We start from the raw sequence: 18,166 nt of genomic DNA on the forward strand, positions 1-18,166 counted from the left end.
ATTTACCACAGATACTGTAACAAGCCATTCCCAACCATACTAAGCTATTATTTACTTTATATACTATTTAATACATTTAGGTTAAATTCACAAATGTTATTTTAGGTTTGAACACACATAAACATTCAATCATAGAAATAGGTGCATTTCAGCAGTATAAAAATTACATTCATTATATTTCTTATATATTTCTTTCACTAAGTCACAGCTTATTGTGGTTATTTGTCTTCAAAGACAAACTATTTTTTATTAGTAAATGTCTTTCTGCACCGTTAAAACTTCAAAACTGCTGAGTTGTTTTGAATGAACAAGACATGGTATAATCTTTTATTCATGCACTAGACAAAGGACTTGGATCATATTACAGAACTATCTGATGTCAAGTAGATTTCGAACAGTTCAAATAACTATAGTAATATTATGCAACCTAATTATATTATACAAAGCAAATGATGAAGCAATAACTCCTACTCTCGTGAGTATGGGCTTTATGATATAAGCTATTTTTTTACAAGAAAAGCAATTATGAAACTTCATCAACCATTTAACTTTTTACTATTGGGACCGGTTTTATAATAAAAATATTATAAAGCTATTGATATTAACAATTGGCAGATCATCAGAAATCTACCAAATGGAAATACCTATTACCTAATTTCTATATGCAGAAGTTTATATCAGTGATTCTTATACCTTTATACTTTTCTTCAATTTAGAATCACCTAGAAAGATTTTATATATTGTCATTTCTAAAACATGCCCCCACCTCCTCCAAGTCCAATTTAGAGAGAATCTCTGGGGATGGTGCCCAAGCAAAAATCTTTGTAACATCTCCCCAGGTGAGTCTAAAGTCTAGGAACCATTGGTCTACCAAAAACAAACTACTATTTGAAGAAGAAATAAACTACTGTGATTCAATAATGCTGGTCTCTCTTGTAAAGTAATTTCTCCAAATAGAAATTGAACCATTTCCTCAAAAAGAGCCAATAATTACTCTCTAAAGTGTTATATAGAAACAGGTATTTTTCTAGTCTTTGCTTTAATTCCCCTTTTAACAGCCACTTTATATAAGAAGAGTTATCAGTTACAAAGAAGAAAAAGGAAAAGAAAATAGAAGTAAGAGTTCAAAAATAGGTGATTATTTCATCCAAACATTAAGTGAATGAGATCACAAATAAAACTCATCAGGCTAACACAATGAAGACCTTGCATTGAGTTAGATATAAGACTAAGCCTTGTTGGTGTGTTTTGAGAGATGAAAAACAGTCTTCCCTTTCCCTAGTATTCACTTTTCACCCTGAAATAATCAACTTTAGAATCGGTAGTAGATTAGGTAAGAAAAACAAGAATATTCAATCTAAAAGTGCTAGTGTATAAGAATAAAATTATGAAAATAATAAGTAGAAATAATTTTAAAAGGTGATAGGCAAACTTTTCATATCATAGAATGGATGAGAGATTCCTAGGTTAGCAATTAGAAAATGAGACCTGCCAAGAACAGTGGCTCATTCCTGTAATCTCCACACTTTGGGAGGCTGAGTCCATAAGATCACTTGAGGCCAGAAGTTCGAGACCAGCCTGGGCAACATAGCAGATCCCATTTCTACCAAAAAATGAAAATGAGACTTGCTAGCTTTTTGCTTTGGCAAATTACAAATTATTTGATCTAATTTCATTATTTTTTGCTTTCTCTGTAGTGATTTATTAAAGCTGAAGAATTTTGAAAATTCTAAAGCACTATAGAAAATGAGGTATAATTATTATCAAATTATATAATCATGCCATTGAAATCTCTACCAAGGCCTTGAGTAATTCAAGGAAAATCTGACAAGATTCAGCGAAGAGAAAGCAAATGATATAAGAGTAAATCTGATGAATGCTATATTCGCTGCTATATTCTCAGTGTGTAACAGAGCCTAGCACATAACAAGAGCTTAATATGCATGAGGTTCTAGAGAAATTGGCACCCTCATACATTACTGCTAAGATTGTAAAATGATGCATCCACTTTGGAAAGCAATTTGGCATTTCCTCAAAATGTTAAATATAAAGATACCATATGATTCAGAAATTCCACTCCTAGAAATATACCCAAAATAAATGAAAACATATGTCCACATAAAAACTTAAACACTCATGTTCATAGCAGCATTATGTATAAAGGTCAGAAAGTGGAATAACCCAAATGTTCATCAGCTGTTGAATGGATAAATAAAATGTTCATACAATGGAATCTATACAATGAAATTTTGACAATCAAAAGAAATGGAATATTGATACATACTTCAAACATGAATGAACCTTGAAAACATTATGCTAAGTAAAAGAAGTCAGTCATAAATGTCCATAATAGACAAAATAATAGGTACAAGAATTAGATTAGTAATTTCCTAAGACTGGACATCAGGGAGGAATGAATATGTCATTAATATTACTCCTTTTGTAAATTATATAAATGGTGTAAAAGTTGTGATGATGATTGCTCAACTCTGCAAATACATTAAAAACGATTGAATTGTACACTGTAATTGAGTTGTATGGTACATGAAGCATATTTCAAATTTGTTTTTTAAAAAGCTTTAATATGTGTTGTTAGACTGAATGACTTTTACATGCAAACAGAAAGATGAGGATTTGGCCCAAAAAGGCAAGTAAAAACAAGAGAGTTCCCAGAGGATATCCTGTGTGTCCAGAATTTCTGATGAGTGAGGGACAAATTGCTGCTGAGGTGACAAAATGCCACCTAAAGTAATTAAGAATCAAGAGAGTAATTATTGTGAAATTCATTAAGGAAAAGTTTTAAAAGTTTTTGAAAGCTATTATATACCCAAATACTTATAATTTGTATTTAAAATAATAGCTTTTAAAAACTTTTGAAACTTTAAAAAATAGGAAATATAAGTTTTTTTCCTTAATTACACATATGTTTATTGTGGCACTATTCACAATAGCAAAGACTTGGAACCCAAATGTCTATCAATGATAGACTGGATAAAGAAAATATCGCACATATACACCATGGAATACTATGCAGCCATAAAAAAGGAGGAGTTCATGTCCTTTGCAGGGACATAGATGAAGCTGGACACCATCATTCTCAGCAAACTAACACAGGAACAGAAAACCAAACACCACATGTTCTCACTCATAAGTAGGAGTTGAACAATGAGAACACATGGACACAGGGAGGGGAACATCACATACCATGGCCTGTCGGGTTGAGGGGCTAGGGGAGGGATAGCAATAGGAGAAACACCTAATGTAGGTGACCACTTGATGGGTGCAGCAAACCTCCATGACACACGTATATCTATGTAACAAAACTGTACGTTCTGCACGTGTACCCCAGAACTTAAAGTATGATAATAATAAAAAAAAGTTATGCCATTTTACTGGAAAAAAATTATAAGTATTTGTCTAATATCTGGCCTTATGTATAAAATACAATTTCTTCTCTCAGAATAAATATGCTGGAAGAGAACTGCTTCTATTTTCCTTTGAATTCTACTCTAATACGATTTCTCACACCCACAGCGGTGAATGGGCTATTTGTTTTGTTTTGTTTTGTTTTTTTGTTTTAGGAAAATGTTTTATCTTAAAGAAAATAGAGATACTTCTAAAATATTTTGCACTTATATATACATTTATAAGAGCCAGAACAGTAGACTCTGATTTGACTAAAAATCCCAAAACAGCACCTGAATTTCCTTTGTGACTTAAATTCCTAAGTCAAATGATTTTATCCCTACACATTATATTTCTCCATTTGCAAAATGATCTTTGTATAGGGAGGGGTGCGGTATGAACAAAATTACCCAATATGTGAAAATGAAATCAGTATTTCAGAAAAAAATAAAAGAAATATTTTACTTAGCCATATCTACTTTGACTATTATTGAATATAGATATGAAACTATGTTAAGGAGATTCTTCTGTTTCGTGTAAAGTTCTGACAAAATATCAATACCATATGCAGCACATGGAGTACAGGTCTTGATGTTGGCTTCCTTTTGATATGCTATTAGACTCCTTCTCATACTCTTCTTCCTTACCATCCTGTCAATCAGAGCCCTATGGCTTCCTCATTGAATTCAACTTCTTTTATCCTTATTGATACTTACTTAATACATGGATTATTGTCTCTCTTAAACTCAAGCAATGTCCTCTAGGTTTTGTCTTGTTCTGATTTGTTCTCAGTAGGTTAGGATAAAGTTACTAAAATGAAATACTCATTCTATTAGTTAAGGTAAACTTGCTGTATAACTAATGTAACCCTTTTCTAGCTCTCCATAGCACAATCATAACAGAAGTTTATTTCTTGCTCACAATGGTCATGAGCAAGGGCATGAATGAGCATGGCATCCCTACTTCATGTTGTCATTCAGGACCCAGCTCATAGAGTCTTCTCCATCTTGTACAAGTGGCCACCAATGGTAATCTCATATCACCATTTGATCCAGCTGTTAGGGGAAAGGGTGTAGGGAGTATGCTGTTGAATGTGTTTCTATCAGGCCAAAGAGTGTTGCTGATCACTTACACTCACATTCCTCTGGCCAAAAATAAGCCACTTGAGTTCATGTAAATGAAAATGAACATGGAGAATTCAGGAAAAACAAAAATGTAGGTTTTGATGATTGCTGAGAAATTTCTGTCACTTTCCAAATACTATTTCCCTATGTCAAAACTGTTATGAATTGTACTAGGATCAAATAGATGTGCACAGTGAGAGAGGTGGATAAAGAAGGCAGAAGTGGGAGGTCACTTTAAAAAAAAACTGGTTTTTCTAAAACTGGTAGCCTTGATGGTAGAGGCTGTGCTGATAGGTCATATTGACTGGTATGTCAATCAATATCTGTGCTGGTGGGAAAAGCACTCTTACACCAGATTCTGAGAGGCAAAGGGAGTATAGCTACTAAGAGGTATTATTTTTAAGAAATGGTCTTTCACTATATCAATAGAAATTGTATGAGAATTGTAAAGAAACACCTTACAAAGTTATAATATCCCACATCTACAAGGAACTTAAAAAAATTAAAAAAGGAAAACAATCTCATTAAAAAGTGAGCAAAAGACATGAACAAACATTTCACAAAAGAAGACATACATACAGCCAAAAAGCAAAAATCATATGAAGAAAAGCCCAATATCACTGATCATTAGAGAAAGGCAAATCAAAACCACAATGAGACACCACCCCACACCTGTCAGAATGGCTATGAATAAAAAGTCAAAAAATAACACATGTTGGTGAGGTTGTGGAGAAAAGAGAACACTTATATGCTGTTGGTGGGAGTGTAAATTAGTTCAACCATTTTGGAAAGCAGTACGGTGATTCCTGTAAGAGCTAAAAGCAGAACTACCATTTGACCTGACAATCCCATTACTGAACATATACCCAGAGGAATATAAATCATTCTACCATAAAGACACATGCACGTGAATGTTCATTACAGCACTATTCACAATTGCAAAGACATGGAATCCACCTAAATGTCCATCAGTGACAGACTGGATAAGGAAAATGCTGTGTATACACACCATGGAATACTATGCAGCCACAAATAGAATGAGATCATGTCTTTTGCAGAAACATGGATGCAGCTGGAGGCTATTATCCTTAGCAAACTAATCCAGGAGCAGAAAACCAAATACCATATATTCTCACTCATAAGTAGGAGGCAAATGATGAGAACTTCCGAACAGAAAGAAGGAAACAACAAACACTGGGATCTAGTTGAGGGAAGAGAGCGGGTGGAGGGAGAGGAGCAGAAAAAATAACAATTGAGTACTAGGCTTAATCCCTGCATGACGAAATAATCTGTATAACAAGCCCCTCTGATACGTGTTTACCTATGTAACAAACCTTCATATGTACCCCAAACCTACAAAAGTTAAAAAAAAAAAAAAAAAGAAACATGAAGAGCCACCGGGCCTCTCTCACTTTTCCAAGGATTCCTCTTGCTAATAGCCAGTCCAAGAAAATTCAACATAATTTAATATGTTTTTAAAAAAAGAATAAACATGACATCCATAAAAAGATCCTGTGTATAATTAACTGTAAACTTAACAAAAAAAGAAAAAATGTAAACAATATTTGTTTTCATCTTTCAAACATTTCAAAGGTTTTCATTTTTCAACAAAACTGAAAACAAAAATTTTATTAGAAATTAGATAACATTATTTCTAACATTTCGGAGAAACAGAAATTTCTCAGCAATCATCAAAAGCTACATTTTTGTTTTTCCTGAATTCTCTATGTTCATTTTCATTTACATGAACTCAAGTGACTTATTTTTGGCCAGAGGATGTGAGTGTAAGTGATCAGCAATATTCCTAGGCCTGACACAAATAAACATTAGAAATTAGATAAAACTGTTTTTATAAAAAGAGAAAATGTTTAAGCATGTTTAAAAGTAAAATGGTAAATATTAATAAAGTTAATCCTATTGACTAAATTTAGGAAACAAGACACAAAATAATTGGTTGTTCTCCCTCTTACCCATATAAGACAGCTATTATAATTTTTTAAAAAAATAAAAATTGAATGTAGTATGTAAAAGTATACAAATGAAAGGTAATCACTATAATAAAACCACAAACAATTCTACATATAAAACTATACTTGTTAAACATATAAAAATATTTAGTATCATTTATAATAACAGACACACAAATTTAAACTGGTTTTAGATACTTTTTATGGACTGTCAAATAAGCCAAAACTTAAAATTCACTAACTGCTCCATTATGGAGGAGATTGGAAAATAGGCCCTCTTCTGCATTGTTTCTGGGAGTGCAAAAATGCCATGACTTACTTCCAAGGAGGATAATCTATTATTTAATATTTAGGATTTCAAATAAACTTACTTTTGATCCATTGATTCAATTTCTATGACTCTGTCCTAAGGGTCTACTTTCATCTACAAAATGTTGTGTGCACAGTGGTACAGATTACCATAGTTATCATAATAGAAGATTAGGAAAAAAAACTAATCTTTTAGTTTTTTTCTAAACTGTAAAAAAGACTATATTTTTACACATGTAAAAGAGACTAGTTAAATAAGTGGCATACATGCAGATGAAAAACAGAACAGGGAAGCTCTCTTCTACATATATAAAATATATATCCAGGAAATATTGTCAATTTTAAAAAAAGAAAAGAAAAAGAACTAGTGAGATGGATAAAAAAGGTGTGTCTATGTATGTCCCAGAGTTTCTTTTTGGGCTGTTATTTTTAACAAAACCATAAATAATTGTAAAGAATATAAGACAATGACATTCAGAGAATAAAGACTTTAAAGCAATATCCAATATCTTGAGAAATTTCTTGTTTTTTTTAAGGAAAGTTTCCAATGTATGCTATTATAAGGTTAAATAGAATTATGTAGAAAATTTGCAAAGGAGATAATTGCTAGTTTTCCATTAAAAGTTATAAAATATATTTTATACATATATACATGTATATACCCATCTAATAAGAGAAAAACAGTTAAGCAGCTGTTGAAGCCTCAAATCCTTCAGAAAATTTTATCTTCGGGTTTGACTTCAAGGCAGAACTATTGAGGTAATTTCTAAAGCAGCAGTTATGGGACACAATTATTGTACAAAACTCCAATTTCAGTTCTGGTTGAGTAGCATATGCTATATGGTAGAGTGATCCATACTAGAAAACTTTAAACTGGTTCCTTCTTTAGAGAAATTTTCAGATTTTTTGGTTAAATGTAAAGATAACATTCTTAACTGCCTGTTAAGAAAAAAAGCCCATGTGTATGAATTGATATATATTTATAGTTTAATTAGAAAATATATATTAAAATAAATACAGAAAAAGATCATGAATACAAAAGAGTAGATCTGTAATAAAATGAACAACTGAATAGGAAGCCACACAAATAAGAAGTGGAACTGTCTCAGTACTTTGGATGTTTCCTGTGGAATACCTCAGTCCTGATTACATCATCTCCCTAAAATATATATTATTATTATTGCATGTGTAAGCATTATATACATTGAATGTCTCTTTGTGTTTTCTTCTGTATTTTTTCTCATTATTATATTTTCCTATGCTTTAATTCCTACAACTTGATATGTTAGCTATATTTGATTGAATTTTAATACTGAATAGTGTTCCATTACATAAACAATCGTCAGCTTTTTTACTCTATTTTAATAGATAAACATGTATATTTTTCCATATTTGTGCTGTTATGAATAATACAGGAAATGTTATATATACTTAGGAATGGAATGGTAGGTCCTAGGTTATGTTTTATCTTCACTAATAATTATTTTAATGTCTATTATTCCTTATATTAATTCAGCTCCTCCAGCCTTCTTTGTTCAGTTTTTACCTTATAAAGTTTATTTTATAGGCAGTAAATAGATCACTCAATTATAATGGCAACCAGAAACTCAGATTATACATTGCCAGTAGTCATACCCTAAAATAAAACCAAAGGTAGAAGAAAAATAATTGTAGAGCTAACCAAATAAATAAAGGAAGGAAAGAAGAGCTTGAAAAAGAACAAATAGAAATGAATATTTACTATAAAAAGAGTACCATGTTGACTTATGAGGTTAAAATATAGGTAGAATTTAAAAATCTGAAAACAAGAATACAAAAAACAGAAAATGTGGATGGAGTTAACATTTTCCAAGCCCCTTTTGTTATCAGAGGAGTGTAAAGATAAATAATTTGTATTCGACCTTAATATGACAATGATACATATCCAAACCTCTAGGGTGGCACTTCACATTACAGGTTGAGCATCTCTAATCAAAAAATCAAAAATCCAAAATGTACCAAAATATAAAACTTTTTGAGAGCTGACATGATACTGCAAGTGGAAAATTCCAGACCCAGCCTGAACACTGTTCCATGTGATGGGTTGCAATTAAAATGCAGGTGCACAACACACAGTTTATTCAGCATCCCGAAAGAGCTAAAAAACAACCAACCAATCATCCCTGCCCATTCAGCTGCAATCAGTCTTTTTTGCACATACACAGATTACTCCACATAATCACACCCAGAAAAGGGTGATAAAGTGACATGCACGCAGGCCAGATGCGCCAACAGTAGGTTCTCCATGACACTGCACATGGAGCCCATATCTACATACATTACTCGCTGTGGTTTTTTTGCTTACTCTCTATTCTGTGGTGTAAGAATATTGTTGAACATATTACAAAGGCCTATGGATACCGCTATGGGTAACAATGATAAGAAAAAAAGCATTTATGTTTATCTATAGCACAAAATGTCAACCTGTTGAAGGAACTGGACAGTGGTGTAAGTGTGAAATATCTAACAGAAGACAATGGTATAGGAATCACCACCATGTATAACCTGAAGAAACAGAAGGATAAATTTTGAAGTTCAATGCTGGAAAATATGAACATAAGTTGAAAAATAGAAAAACACTGCATAATGCTAAAAATTAGGATCTCAATTGTGCATTGAAAGAGTAGATCTGCCAGTGCTGCTGTGCACACATGCCATTGGTGGTATTCTAATCATGAAAGGTCTATTGAAGTAAACTGAAAATCGAGAACTATGAGTGGTCAACAAGCTAGTTGCAGAAATGTAACAAAAGATGATACTTTAAATTTTTAAAGATTTGTGGTGATAAAGCATCTGCTCATCATGAAGCAATGAAGAAATTCATTGACTATTTTGTCAAGATTATTGCTGATGAAAATTTGAGGCCAGAACAAATCTATAATGCTGATGCAATATCACTCTTTGCATTATTGAGCCAGGAAGACACCGACTACAGCTGATGAGAAGATCCTGGAGGAATTAAGAATGCCAAGGACAGAATAACTGTTGTGATGTGCTAATGCAGCAGGCATGCATAAATATAAACTTGCTGTGGTAGGCATAAGCTCATGTCCTTGCTGTTTTCAAAGAGTGAATTTCTTACCAATACATTGCTATGCTAACAAAAAAGCATGAATAACCAGGATCATGTTTTCTAATTGGTTTCACAAACATTTTGTGCCAGTGGCTCATGCTCGCTACGGGGAAGCTGGAATGAATAATAACTGCAAGATTCTATTATTCCTTGATAGTTGTTCTGCTAATCTTCCAGCTTAAATTATCATAAAAAAGAATGTTTATGCCATGTTCTTTCCCCCAAATGTGACTTCATTAATTCAACCATGTCATCAGGGTATTTTTAGATAAATGTAGAGTAAATATAAAATCACCTTCTTGAGGAGCATTGAACAGAAATGAAGAGAAGTGAAGATGCGTGAGGTTTTCAAAAAAAGTTTAGCATGAAGAATGTCGGATATGCTCTTGCCAATACTTGAAACACACGCACAGCCTCTGGCCTGTGACTATGTTCAGTGATGATAATGGAAAGGTGGTGACTTTGAAGGTTTCTGTATGCCAAGTGAGAAAAGATGATGTCTGACCTTCTTACATATGCAAAAATATACCTTCAGAGTCTTTCAGTAGGCTGAAAGAAGTGGATATCCAAGGAGTTGTTAACATCAATAATGAGGCTCCAAGTTGTTCATTCAGTGACCAATGGTGAAATAACTGAAATGGTTCTCAAACCAGATGACTGTGATAATAGTGATGATGCAGATGATGTGGTTAACACTGCAGAAAAAGCATCTATAGAAACATGGTGAAAATGTGTGATGGACTTATTGAAGAACTAGAGAAGCATGTATTCCTAACAGAACAAGACATCCCGTCAATGTATAAGATCAAAGAGAGACTTTTAAGACAAAAAGCACTGTTAATGAAAGAAATGACTCTAGATGAAATATTTTAAAATGCCATTCAGCAGATTGCTTCCTTATTCCTAAACGACTCACTTCTTGATCCTTCAACTACTTCAGATGTTTCTTCTAACCTAGCGTATAGTAACCTTTTAATCGGAAGAAAACATCATAGATAGAGACAAATCCTGCTGTTGTTGTTTGTTGTTGCTGTCATTTAATAGCTGATGCAAGTATTCTGGTGATGCCACTGTGTTGTTAGTTACCCTGAACACACTATATTTCATTGTTTTAATGGTATGCTACTTTTTTTTTTTTTTTTTTTACTGTTTAGTACTCGTGGAAATAAGTGTCAGAAAACAATTGGCAACATATAAACTCAAAGTCAGGAATGATGGTGATGCCAAAAAATCACAGACTGTACACATAGGTGGCTAAAATAGTGACACCTTTGTTTTCTGAAGGTTCAATGTACAAAAACATTATAATTTTGTATGATATTATTAAATATATATTAACATCATATTTTCACATCAATTTATATCACTATCATATGATATTATAAAAATATCATATAAAATTACTTTCAAGGTTGTGTGTATAAGGTTTATATGAAGCGTAAATAAATTCTGTATGTAGATTTAAGTACCATCCCCAATATAGCTTATTACATATATGCAAGTATTCCAAAACGCAAAATAGTTCAAAATTCAAAACACTTCTGATCCCAAGCATTTTCGATACAGTTTACTCACCCTGTATATAATGGCTATGGTTTGATTGTGTCCTTCAAAATTTCCTGTGTTGGGAACTTGTTGCCATTGTGATGATATTAAGAGGTGGAGCTTTTGAGAGGTAATTGGGTTATGAGGACTCTGCCTTTATGAATGGGTTAATGCTATTATTGTAAGAGTAGGTTAGTTATTGAGGGACTGGCTTTGTTATTAAAGTGAACTGTCTCTCACATGCACTGTCTTGCCTTTCCCTCTTCTGCCTTTCTGTCATGAGATGACCCTCCCTGTATGTCAGCACCATGCACTTGGACTTCCCAGCATCCAGAACCATGAGCAAAATTAACTCACTTCCTTTATAAATTACCCAGTCTGTGATATCCTGTGATAGCAGCAGAAAATGAACAAAGACAATAATACCCTGTGATCATATAGATTTTCTATATTTGCACTGTTCTGTACGGTAGCCTCACCACAATGAGCACTTGAAATGTTGCTTTTGAAATTTTAATATCATTCAGTCTTCTCACATTTAAATGTAATCAGATATGTGTAGGCACCAGCTACAATATAGGACAGCAAAACTCAAGGGTAATAGTTTAAACAGAGAAAGTTGTCTTCTTTGATTTTATTTGTTTATTTTGAGATGGAGTCTCGCTCTTTCGCCCAGGCTGGAGTGCAGTGGCACAATCTCGGCTCGTTCCTACCTCTGCCTCCTGGGTTCAAGCAATTCTGGCTTAGCCTCCCATGTAGCTAGGACTACAGGTGCCTACAACCATGCCCGGCTAATTTTTGTATTTTTAGTAGAGATGGGGTTTCACCATATTGGTCGGGCTTGTCTCAAACTCCTGACCTCAGGTGATCCACCTGCCTCGGTCTCCCAAAGTTCTGGGATTACAGATGTTGAACCACCGTGCCCAGCTGAAACAGAAAAAGTTAAATAAATAACTAGTTAATAGAGAAAAATATGGTCTAACACAAATAGTTGTTTAACTTAAAAACATAGGAAAGTAGGGAAGGGAATATAAAGTAAAAAGTCAAAAATTGAAAATGAATAACACAAGCAAACACAAATAGATCAGTAATTACTTCTAAGATAAATGAAATAATACTTCAGATTAAAAATTATAATTCTCAAGATGTGTGAGAAAATAAGACCCAAATATATAACTGTATTTTCATTATAAACAGATGCTAGGAAGTTAGGTAGGTAGGTAGATGATAGATAGATAGATAGATAGATAGATAGATAGATAGATAGATAGATGATAGATAGATAGATAGATAGATAGATAGATAGATAGATAGATAGATAGATAGATAGACAAACAGAAAAATAATGAAAAAATATGCAGTGAAAGTACTACTAAAAATTAAGTTGATTTATCTATCCCAATATCAAACAAGCAAACAAAAAAAATTAAAGCAAGACATATTTCTAGAGTTGAAATGGAACCTAGGAGAATTTCAGGAACATACGGGATTGCTTTACTTTGTATAATCAATGACATAGCTTAAACACATACAAAGCAAATCTATCTCTCTATATGCATATATATGTATTAAAAACCAAAAACAATAGACAAATCCACAATCACAGATAATTTACCATCCTATTTCTTTTTCTTTTCTTTTTTTTTTTTTTTTTGAGACAGAGTCCAGCCCAGGCTGGAGTGCAGTGGTGCAATCTCGGCTCACCACAAGCTCCACCTCCCAGGTTCACACCATTCTCCTACCTCAGCCTCCCCAGTAGCTGGGACTACAGGCACCCACCACCATGCCTGGCTAATTTTTTGTATTTTTAGTAGAGACGGGGTTTCACCATGTTAGCCAGGATGATCTCAATCTCCTGACATAGTGATCCGCCCGCCTCGGCCTCCCAAAGTGCTAGGATTACAGGTGTGAGCCACCATGCCCAGCCGTAATATCCTATTTCTTGATGATCGTCTGCCTTATCACCTGACTGAGGTAGTAAGTTCTCCTCACATTAAATTTAATTTTTTTCACTGTCCGTATAGTACTCCCATCATTTCAGGTTTCATATAATTTGTTTTTCTTTTTAGCATTTTCTTATTGTCGAGCACTATAAGACATTCCAGCTTCATTATGTATATTTTAAGCCTCAGCCTGGAATCAGCCATTTTTCCAAGGAGCCCTGAGTCCTTTTACTGGAGGATGGCATTAGAAACCATTTCCTGCATGCTGAAAGTGCCTTAAATTTTTCTGTTCTTATATTTACAAGGCATATATATATATATATATTTATATATTTTTTAATTTTGAGATGGAGTTTCACTCTTGTTGTCCAGGCTGGAGTGCAATGGCAAGATCTCGGCTCACTGCAATCTTTACCTCCCAGGTTCAAGTGATTCTCCTGTCTCAGCCTCGCGAGTAGCTGGGATTAGAGGCACGCGCCCCCACACCCAGCTAATTTTTGTATTTTTAGTAGAGATGGGGTTTCACCATGTTGGCCAGGCTGGTCTCGAACTCCTAACCTCAGGTGATCCGCCCACCTTGGCCTTCCAAAGTTCTGGAATTACACGCACGAAACACCACACCCGGCCACAAGCTTCTTTTTCATTTTTTAAAGACTATTAAATAGAAATATAGTAATCTTAAACTCTGAATCCGATCACTTCAACAACTGATTTATATGTGAGTTTATTTTTGTTCACTCTTGTTCTCTTCTATGCCAGTGTACGCTTTTGATTTCTGAAAGTTGATCATTAACTTGGAAACTTTATTGAAAATGAATTTTCTTTTCTAGGAAAATTGTGTTTCTTTCTGCCAGTTACCTGCAGGCTCCACCACCTTGGCATGGCTTTAAACTATCCTTTTGAGGTTTCTATGTCAATAGAAGTTTGAATTTTCATTGCAAAGACATGAGCTGACTGTCATTATGAATTCTCAGTGAGAATACGTAACTTCTCCTGCTCTCCAATGCCAATCTGAGACAGGAAAATCTCTTGGCATTGCATTCTTCACGGCAGGATTCCTTTCTGTATCACCTCTTACATTGCAACGGTACCCTTTGAATTTTCTATAAAATTCTCCACACTGATTGTATCTAAGGTTTTTTGTTTTTTTTTTTTTTTGAGACGGAGTCTCGCTCTGTCGCCCAGGCTGGAGTGCAGTGGCGCGATCTCGGCTCACTGCAAGCTCCGCCCCGCGGGGTTCACGCCATTCTCCTGCCTCAGCCTCCCGAGTAGCTGGGACTACAGGTGCCCGCCACCTGCCCGGCTAATTTTTTGTATTTTTAGTAGAGACGGGGTTTCACTGTGTTAGCCAAGATGGTCTCGATCTCCTGACCTCGTGATCCGCCCGCCTCAGGCTCCCAAAGTGCTGGGATTACAGGCGTGAGCCACCACGCCCGGCCGTATCTAAAGTTTTGTCTCTTATCTATAAACCCTAAATTCGGGGCATACATTCTTTGACCCAAAATTTGGCAGAAATTTTCAGTAGCAAAGTCATCTTTGGCAGTAGGTGTCTCACAAAATGTCTATTTTCGCCTTTTCTTTGATTCTGAATTTCATGCCATTTCAGGGATGCATTTTTATTACTTTCTTAATTACCCAGAATATTAGCTGTTTTGGCCTGAAGGGCTTTTCAGTTTCCCTACAACACCATGCTGTCAAAAAATATAGGGCAATATGTTCTCTGACATTTTAGCCAATATAACAACTGTTTATTCTTGGCGAAAATGAAAATGTTTTTGGTTATATTAAGGTGCACAAATTAAGATTGTGAAATTCTTTCATTTTATGATTCTACATTATTACTATTAAAAGAAAAATATACTGATTTTGGAAAGAATATAAAATTTAAGTCATACATGTCTCATTTTCTATTAAGCATATTGTGACAATAAGGAGAGTAACTTTAAAATGATGTCAGATAACCTATTTCTTAAGACTCCTATAATGTGTAATAACTATAGTGTAAGTTTCTCCCACAAAAGGAAGACAGAAATACATTGGGAAATAATCTCGAGGTATCATAATCTAGAGAAAGGACCAGATTACTTAGCAAGAAATTTGAGATTTTAAAAAATCTTTGTTTGTAGTTTTTGGTTGTTCGGGACTTTCCATGGACCTGGAGAATAAACTTTAATTCCTCAGTGATTCCAGTTTTTTACATGATGGAAAGACAAAACGTACACTCTACTAAGATACTGTGTCTAACTCCTCTTCTCCAATAGAGAAGAGTATTTGTAACACTTTTCTGTTCTCCTCTGGTAGAATAGGTGGGTAATTTTTGCCTGCTAAATTTGGGTGCTTAAAACTTTTGCCTTAAAGCTGACTCTAGTATACGGCCTAACTACTATTTTTAGTAGAAAAACATTTAATGTAACAAACCTGCACATTGTGCACATGTACACTAGAACTTAATGTATAATAAAAAAAGAAAATAAGAAAAACATTTAAAATAAATTTTACTCATTATTTTTGAATAATGAAAATAAAACTGTAAAAGGAGTCTTGAAAAAATGTGCAATACTATTCTAAAGAGTAATTTACAACCAAGAAAGCCACAAATTATGTGATTATGAATTCTAAGTGAGAATACGTAACTTTAAAAGCAAGCAGGGCATAAAAGCAAGCAGTTACCATTTCTTGTGAACCTAATTAATAATCGTAGTACATATGTCTGATTGTATATATCTCAGTGCCCAGAAACTTATATTCACAGTATATCTTAATACAAATTCATTATGAAGTTTCTAATATTTTATTTTGCAAACTTTTTTCTATAAATTTTATTAAATGTTATTCCCATACTTAATTTGAATCACAGAATCAACAAGTTTTGGAAGGTAAAGTGGCTGTTGAAGGAAAGCCATCCATAAAATAGGCTTGTACAGCAGGGAGACATTTTTTTTAACTCTCCAGTTTTACTGCCATGGATGTGCTTAGTTACCTTGCCTAGTCTCGGTTTTCTCACAATGCAATGACATGGAACTAATGTCCGCTTAACATCCAGCATGACACCTTGCACTTAGGAAGTATTACATCAAAGTCTCCATTATAGAAAGTATATAGAATATGCAGTTGAATAGTACAGGACTTATATACTAGCTATTTTGTCTCGTCCTGGTGGCTTTACTTTTCTCAACAATAAATGGGGAAAATGAAATCTCCCAGACAGCGCTGTGGTGAGCGTTAAATGAAGTAACATATGTAACATATCTAGCCCTGCTATTATAGATATTCAATAAATATTACTTCTTTTTCCCCCTTTACCTTTTTTTTTCTTTGTTACCCAAAAATTCTGTCTTCTATGACGAGATAACTAAGACTCAGTGAGGTCTTTGGTTTATGCAGAATTGGAAAATAGCTGCAAATGGTTGACACTTGCATGATGAGCCCATCACTCTTGCCAAGACACAAGTTGTGATATGCCACTTGACCATAAGTATACATCATCTCCAATGTGCTTCTGTGTGGACTTCCTGGTGTATTATGACTGCACTCTTTCAGCGTCTCCATTTATTCCAGTTTATCATACTTTACTAGTGTGTTTAGAGACTTTTGTACCAAATATATTTGTATTTATTTTTCTGATTATAGAACAAAGAAGAGAAAGGTTTCGGATTGAAAAACTTTTGATTTAAATTTTTGCAAGGTGGCTTGCATAATTTTTTACTCCCCAACTTTTAAGATGTGGAATGCCAGAAACCATACTCTAAGTAAAATGTTTAAGTGTATATTTTAGATAATACTAAAATTTAAAAAGTGATATTGTTTTTAAAAACATCTTAGTCTCAACATTTTTGCATCAGTTGTGATTGTGATTGTATTGCATTTTAAGTCCAGTTTATTTTAAATTCCCTAGAGGAACATATCTCCAGGCACATCTCAGTTTATAATGAAAGCCAATAACAAAATCAATTTTAATATGTAGGAATTTGATTTACAGGCAGCTGTTCAGAAACATATCTGTTCAGCAAAATGAAATACATTTCTATGTTTGAATATGTAAAAACTTATACAAATAAAAAATAAAAATATATTTTATATCCTGTCATCTAATTTTTCTTCAAGATATTCTGAGAGAGAAAAATAAATCAAATTGTTAGGAATTGATTAAATTCTTAAAACTATGATGCAAAGTGAAGAATTAAGTTAGTTTATAAGATATCACAAATTAGAAAAGCACTATTCAGTCTAAGTTGTATGATTAATGAAAATTAGTTTTGGCTTTTTTTTGTCTGAATATCGAGTGTATTCTCTAATGAAAGCATGAAGATATAATAATGTGGTATCCATGTAACATAAAGGGCCTTTCAAGCTCACATTCCTTTCTGCAAAGGAATCTTGAGGCCTTTTCCTAAGATTCCTTTTCTTTCTTCCATGTGACCTGGATAGACCGATAAAACCTTTTGAAGTAGAGATGAGTCATGCACCAAAAGGCAGATGAGGACATCATGCTCCTAAGGGGGCCATCTCCCTGGAATTTTCTTAAAGTATCACCTGATAGCAATCATCAGTATTAGAATATAAAATTAATGTGCATAAGGAGAATATGGCAAAGATTTACTGGAAGAAATAGATCTAATTCTAAGGGTTGGAAAATTTGATCGAGACCTCAAGAACCTAAAGCATCTCCTGCAGGATGTCAGATTTGCTGAAAAAATCCTATGTCATTGTGTAAAGATTAAGAAATCTTTATTGCTGATTTTCTGTTTCTCAGGACTGTTG

This window comes from Hylobates moloch, unplaced genomic scaffold (genome assembly GCF_009828535.3).
Source record: "Hylobates moloch isolate HMO894 unplaced genomic scaffold, HMol_V3 SCAFFOLD_17, whole genome shotgun sequence".
Classification (NCBI taxonomy): domain Eukaryota; kingdom Metazoa; phylum Chordata; class Mammalia; order Primates; family Hylobatidae; genus Hylobates; species Hylobates moloch.